At 41.7% G+C, this 7,135-nt stretch overlaps 1 protein-coding gene across 2 annotated transcripts in view; it reads left to right on the forward strand.

Moving 5' to 3' along the window:
- Nucleotides 1-7,135, forward strand: part of cplx1 (complexin 1) — a 65,286-nt gene that overhangs the window by 42,658 nt on the left and 15,493 nt on the right. The window lies entirely within an intron of this gene.

Raw genomic sequence — 7,135 nt, forward strand, 5'->3', positions numbered from 1 at the left:
ATTAATACTTTTATCGGGTTTATCGGGATGAGGTCATAATTCCTAATATCGGACCGATAATTATCGGGCCGATAATTGTCGTGCACCACTACGAGATACACTTTGTTATATTCCACGGAATGCTCTTAACATCCCGATAGCAATGAATATCTTAAGTGCTTTGTAAAAAGCACGACCAATCATCTGAGCCGGCCCGGCTAAAATAACTGGATGGCCTACCTGCCTGTCAGCCTTCCATCTGTGCACAAACTTATGTCCCTCATTGGTCATGTGTGCGTTCGTGTGTGTTGGAGGAGGGGCTCTGTAAGGAAGTGGCAGATTTTTTCCGGTTGTGTATTTTCAAATTCTAGCGCACTCGAGCTGGTTTCTCCAAAATGACCTACCCCACCTTTAAGTGTAGTAAAAATCATAGTATATATCAAATTAACATATATACACCATACAGTACCATATGGTGAATGGGACATAAACAGATACCTGGGTTTCCGCTGAAGTTGTTTAAAATGTATTTATGATACTTCAAAAACAAACATAATCTAGGATATATTAGTTGTGATTGACAACGCAGTGTTTTTGTATGGAATTATGATTCATAGGAGACCAGGCTACACAAAAGAAACTAACGTTAGCATGACATTTAAGAAAATATTCCTGAAGTTGACTTGCCAATTACGACTATGGAAGCTTTTCTATTTTATTTCGTAGTAACAAGGACAATACTAACTCATCTGCATAATCACACACACAATCAGGTTTAATTATAAGCCTGTGTGCAGGTTTTTAAATTGCCTCGAGTGAATGAAAAGATGGTGTTGCTGAGGTAGAAGAAACCAATCTGCTCTGTGTGGGTGTTTATATAAAGTGACAAAAACCCGCTCACATCTAACTTCTTAAAGGTCACTCAGATGCATTGAGATGTTTTTAAGGATCTGTGGCTGTGTCTCCACTCCTACACCAAGCTTTATCTTTGTCAGGCCTTGGAAAGATGTAACAAATGTTTCTGTTCACGCGGCACTGAGTCACTTCTCACACCGAGCTGTCTCTGCGGCCCTTGACAACTATTGACTGATTCAGAGAGTCTGTGCTTGGTTTTTTGGAACATTGCTGTCCTCTGAGAGCTTTAACAACACTTTGGGTAAGGGAAGAGGAGAAAGCCTGCAGAACATTGCTTTTGTATCACTCAAGATTGACAAGCTCACCAGGGGAAGATTCTTTTATAGCTGAGTGGTGCCAAGTTCAAGTGCCCTTGAGCAAGACACAGAGGCCGTTTCTCAATGTCGAGTATACCTGCTGCAGAGCCACTATTTCAAGTATACTACGTCATCGAGTGGCGCCGAAGGACTGTTTAAATGCCCAGCATTCGGCGCCACTCGATGACGTAGTATACTTGAAATAGTGGCTCTGCAGCAGGTATACTCCACATTGAGAAACGGCCAGAGCCTTGCCCTTTTTTACATTCGTAGTGTGTGGGGTTCAAAGTGAGCTTGAGCAGAAAACTTTACTTCTACTCGTACACGGAAATAAGAGAAGATATCATGGAGTAATATTTAACAGTGAGACAAGTGTTAACTAATGGATTTCCTTGAATGTTACTTTCTTTTGTTGGATGACAAGAACATGTAAAACAATTAGCAAAAACAAGCGTGAGCTAAATAACATTGAATGTAATGATGAAGGTGGCGAAAAGTGCCTTCATCAGAGCTCGTTGGCCTAAAACATCTACTTGCTACTTTTGTTAGAAAAGCAGAATCAGATATAAACACAACCCTAAAAAGTGCCATTTCTGCCCCTCTTACAATTTCAGACTTGCACAGCCTTGATATTGCAAGTTGGAGTTTGTTGAACGTTTTCCTAACCCAGGTCCAGATTGACTTTTTTACAAATCCGGCTTCGATTTCAGTAGCCGGATTTGGTACTATTATAAAAGCTGCACCTCAAACCCCACAGAAATGTGCAGTAAAACGTAAACTTAACTTTAATTAGGGTTAGGTAGGTTAACCCTTTATCGGGTAACTTCCTCACACACCAAACATAGCGTCCCCCCCGCAGCTACAGTAAGTGAGGTCGAGAACCATAGGTTTTCTCCCAGCCAATCAGCAAAGATGACTCTACGCCACAGAGGAATTTGACCAATCAGCAGAGGCCTGAAACGGGTTAGGGTCAACCTAATAGTGCCCTATAAGGGGTTAAGAAGAGATTTGATTTATTCACAGCTTTAAGACTTGAGATGCAACTCAGAGAGACAGAAGAGCTCAGCCAATATGTCCAGCCTGCTCTCTGCCAGCAGTCCCGATGTTTCTTTCTGTCTCGGTGTTGGGACCACCTTCCTCCCAGCCCGGGGCAGGAGGCTGATGATGAAGGTCTGGACGGTTGGGGTCCCGCTGAGGGCCGGTGACAGATGGAACACAGAGTCCTTGAGCTGGTCCCGCTGGTCCCGCTATTTCCTCTCTTGCTTTATCTCTTATTCCTGAAGCACCTCCTGTTTTCCATTTCCCTTTCCCCATTCGTCTTTATCAGTCAATTTCCCTGTATCTCCTTTCTCTTCCTCTTAACTCTTCTCTGATATGGATTTCTAGATTCAATCACCAATCTCAATTTTCTTTGTTGCCCTTCACTGGCTCTACTTTTTCGACCATTATTCACTCTTTCCCCTCTGCTCTTTTCATCTGTCCTTGTTACAGATTTCTGTAGTCTTTCACTCTTTGTTCCCATTCCATGCGCACTGATTTTCTCTATCTGTCGTGCAGAGGAAACATCGTCCTCACTCTCCTTCACCTTAACCTTATTCCTCTGTCCTTGTTTTTCTCTGTCTTCATTTTCTTTCTCCATCCTTCGTCGTGTGCCTTTGGGCTCCACAGGGGCCTCTTCTCCTCTGGTCTTACCCGTCCATCAGTACAAAACACACAACTCTTGCACACACACACACACAAGTTGAAACTCTCTGGTGGTAGCTTAGAATGCACCTGGAGGACAAGTACTAGATTATAGTCTCAGCTCCGACAGTGCGCAGCTGCTGGGGCACACATCACACTTGCACAGATGCATAGCGAGAATTAAGGGATGTACATTTTATTCTCATTCTTTAACAATTATCAGAGACACACACACACACACACACACACACACACACACACACACACACACAGACACACACACACACACACACACACACACACACAATCTAAAGTCTTTAATGGATCTGTCTATTCTAATCCGTCCTCTGACCCGACCATCCATTACCTCCAAATGTCTATGTGGTGTATTTGCAGAGTCACTCTTCTCCTACTTTTAAAATAGACCTCAGGCTTCAGCTGACCTAAAATGTACCATTAGAGCTGTAATAAGTTAGCAAGGTGGACTAGGTTGTGGCAACACTAAACTAAATGTTAGGTTTGCTCTGTGAAGTACAGCAATGGATATGTTGGCATGAATTTGTGTTCTGGACATTTAAGATGAAGGAGTCTAGATGACAACTCAATTTTTCAAGTTGACATTTTCTGTGTTTTGTGAACTGCCTCCAAAACGTTTTAACCTGTTGAGCCCTGAGCCTGTTTTTCAGGTCTCAGGCTCGAAAATGACATTCCCAGAACAAATGACCATATCTTCCCTTCTAAAAGGGTTAAATTAATAATCTTTTTTCTCAAAGTAATGATAAACCTGTGAGTTGGATGTAGAAAAGTCAGAATCAATATAGATGTTTTTTATTTTAAAGGAAATTCAGATTGAACATGGTAAAAAACTGTAAATTATAGTGTCCGTCCAAAAATAATTTTTTACTTAAGAAGCCCTGAGACACAGTCTCTAAAAAAGACTGTGGGGGGGGTCGACTGGGGCGACCGCCGTGCTTAAGAGGTTAAATAGTAACTTTGGTACAGATACTCAGGATGAATCCTAACGACTTGATCCTGTGGCTGTTAATAATAAGTCTGTCCAATCAATGGATGTTTGACCTGTTTGCCTACCTGTACACACAGTCGTTGCCCGGCAACACAGTCTTGACAACAGGAAGTACAACTCCCAAGTTGTTAACTTTCCTTTAGATATTTTTTAATTCAATATAATCATTTCAAGGGAGTGGCTTTGGAGGAAGGACTGAAGGCACGTCGTGCACATTTGGTGATTTCCTAGTTTATCTCTATTGAAGGCTTGCCTCCTCTCATTTAAATGTGATTGGCTTTTTATTGCGTTTAGACCATTTACAAGTTTATGTCTTGAACAGTTGTGGTGTTCAAAGAGAGTCGATGTTCTTTCATTGTTATTGTTAGTCTCCTGGCTGTTTATTGTTCCTTCCAGTCTTTGCATGTGATCTCATTCAGCACAGCCGTCTTCCTCGAAGGACTTTTTCTTGGGTGTATCAGCTAAAATCCTAATTGTCTTTGTGCCTTCTGGTTGCTAAGTTAAATCGTGTGGTGTGTCACAAGTTGTAGAACTCTATTAAATTCTTTCATTACAGTTTCCTTTACTACCATATTAAGAAATCAACAAGTTGTCTTCACATTGCCTTGAAAGATGAGTTAGTTACTGTGCTTTCTAATTAAGTACTTTGGAGCATGTTTTTGTGTTTTTCCAAACATAGACGAGGTTAGCTCTTCCTCTGGAGCTTTCTCGCTTTGCTTTCTGTTTCCCGACTCCACAGCTGGCAGCGTTTGATGGCACCAAAGCTTTTGGGAACGACAACTGTCTCACGCTCCTGCACGGCAACTTTGTCACAATCAGACGAGCTAATTAGCCCTGAGCATCGAGATTAGTCACGCGGAGGCTCTGTAGAAACACTGCAACATGTGAAGTACAAGAGCTAAAGCGGCATCAGTCACAAAGAGGTACAAAGCATCAGCAGTAGACCTCGAGATAATAAGTGTATCCGACTGATATTAAAGATGATTTCCACGGAACATACTTCTCTTTTTATAATTGTAATGAAACAAGATTAAACCAATTGTCAAATTAATTTAATGTAATGTAATATCCTACTTGTACCTGTTATTGTGCAGACAGTTCAATACCAGTGGCAGTTCTAATAAAAAGGTGAAATTAGATCATGCCTCATATCTTGTTTGAGCTCCGTAAGATATCTTTCTACTCTGTTGTGATCATGTAGTGCGGTTTTTGATTTGGATCCTCCGACTCTAAAGGTTAACAACTTTTAATTTCAAACTTGTTAACTGTTCTCCCTGGCCAGAAGAATAACGTGTTACTCGAAGGGATGAGGGATATTATCCATCAGAGTCTACTTCTGTTGAGATTGCTTTACATGCAACATTTTGAAAATCTCCATCAACAAAGCTACAGTGAAGCTTTACAACCCATTCAGCGGTGCTGTTAGCCTGGGGGCAAAGCATAGATAGACAACAAGGTTCTTTAAGACATATTGTAAAAGTTGTCTGAGTGATATTGTATAACACAAGGACCTCCCTAAACGGGGGCATCTCTGTGTCCTCCGGGATCTCATTACTTGTAATTGTTGGCTGTGGCTGTTGGACTCTATCAAGTCTCTCTCGATGATTAGCATTGCTCATAGGTAGCTTTTCACAGTGATCTTCAGAGTAGTAGTTATTGAGTCCACTTCTTACATTGAAGTTTCAAATTTCACAGTTGAAACTATGGTCGAATAGCGTTGGGTTTCTTCTATTATCTTTTCAATGAGGCTAATCAAATTAGCAAGTGTAGGTTCGGGACAGTTAGCATTAGCTTCACTCATGCTGAAGTTTCCAAATCAGGAGCGTCCATTTTCTTTAGTTTTGGCATTTTACAAGAATAATAATGATCCTGTAGTTATCCGATTCATTTTTAGTCGAAGAAAGTAGGTTTGCAAAAAGTTATTGTAAAAATGTATCAGTCCGGTACACATCTACTCACTCTTCCTATTCAGAAGCGCCCACATATTATAAGTGTTAATGCAAGAGAGTAAATCAATAAGGTTCTGCTTGATTTACTCACCTGCAAAAACCCTCAACAAACTTCAATATATCCAGAACTCTGCCGCCCGTCAACTCACCCACACCCGAATCCGTGAACACATTACACCCGTCCTCATTAAGCTCCACTGGCTCCCCATCCCCCAGAGAACTCCTAATGACATAACCTGGCCCAATCCTACCTAACTGACCTCCTCCACAGACACACTCCCACTCGCTCCCTCCGCTCTGCTACTGCCAACCTCCTGTCCCTCCCCACCCGGACCAACCTCAAGTCCTGGGGCGGCAGAGCCTTCTCCGTTGCTGCACCCACCCTCTGGAACTCACTACCCCAATCCATCCTCTGCCGCCCCAGGACTTGAGGTTGGTCCGGGTGGGGAGGGACAGGAGGNATTCAAAGCTTTATAAACCAGCAGCAGTATTTTGAAATCTATTCTTTGACACACAGGAAGCCAGAGTAAAGACTTCAGAACAGGAGTGATGTGATCCACTTTCTTAGTGTCAGTGAGGACTCGAGCAGTGGCGTTCTGAATCAGCTGCAGCTTTCTAATGGATTTTTTAGTGAGACCTGTGAAGACACCATTACAGTAGTCCAGTCTACTGAAGATAAAAGCATGGACAAGTTTTTCCAAATCCTGCTGTGACATTAGTCACATTGGAAGGGATGAAGATACATTGCGCTTTCATTTGTAACTCAGTTTCTCCGTACAAGCAGAACCTTATTGATTTACTCTCTTCCATTAACACTTATAATATGTAGGCGCTTCTGAATAGGAAGAGTGAGTAGATGTGTACCGGACTGATACATTTTTACAATAACTTTTTGCAAACCTACTTTCTTCGACTAAAAATGAATCCGATAACTACAGTATCATCATTATTCTTGTGAAATGCCAAAACAACTAAAGAAAATGGACGCTCCTGATTTGGAAACTTCAGCATGAGGGAAGCTAATGCTAACTGTCCCGAACCTACACTTGCTAATTTGATTAGCCTCATTGAAAAGATAATAGAAGAAACCCAACGCTATTCGACCATAGCAATCGACCATAGTTTCAACTGTCAAGTTTTAAACTTCGCTGTAAGAAGTGGACTCAATAACTACTACTCTGAAAATCATCTGTGAAAAGCTACCTATGAGCAATGCTAATCATCGAGAGAGACTTGATAGAGTCCAACAGCCACCGCCAACAATTACAAGTAATGAGATCCCGGAGGAC

Source organism: Notothenia coriiceps, unplaced genomic scaffold (genome assembly GCF_000735185.1).
Source record: "Notothenia coriiceps isolate Sejong01 unplaced genomic scaffold, NC01 NC01_scaffold00016623, whole genome shotgun sequence".
In the NCBI taxonomy this organism is placed as follows: domain Eukaryota; kingdom Metazoa; phylum Chordata; class Actinopteri; order Perciformes; family Nototheniidae; genus Notothenia; species Notothenia coriiceps.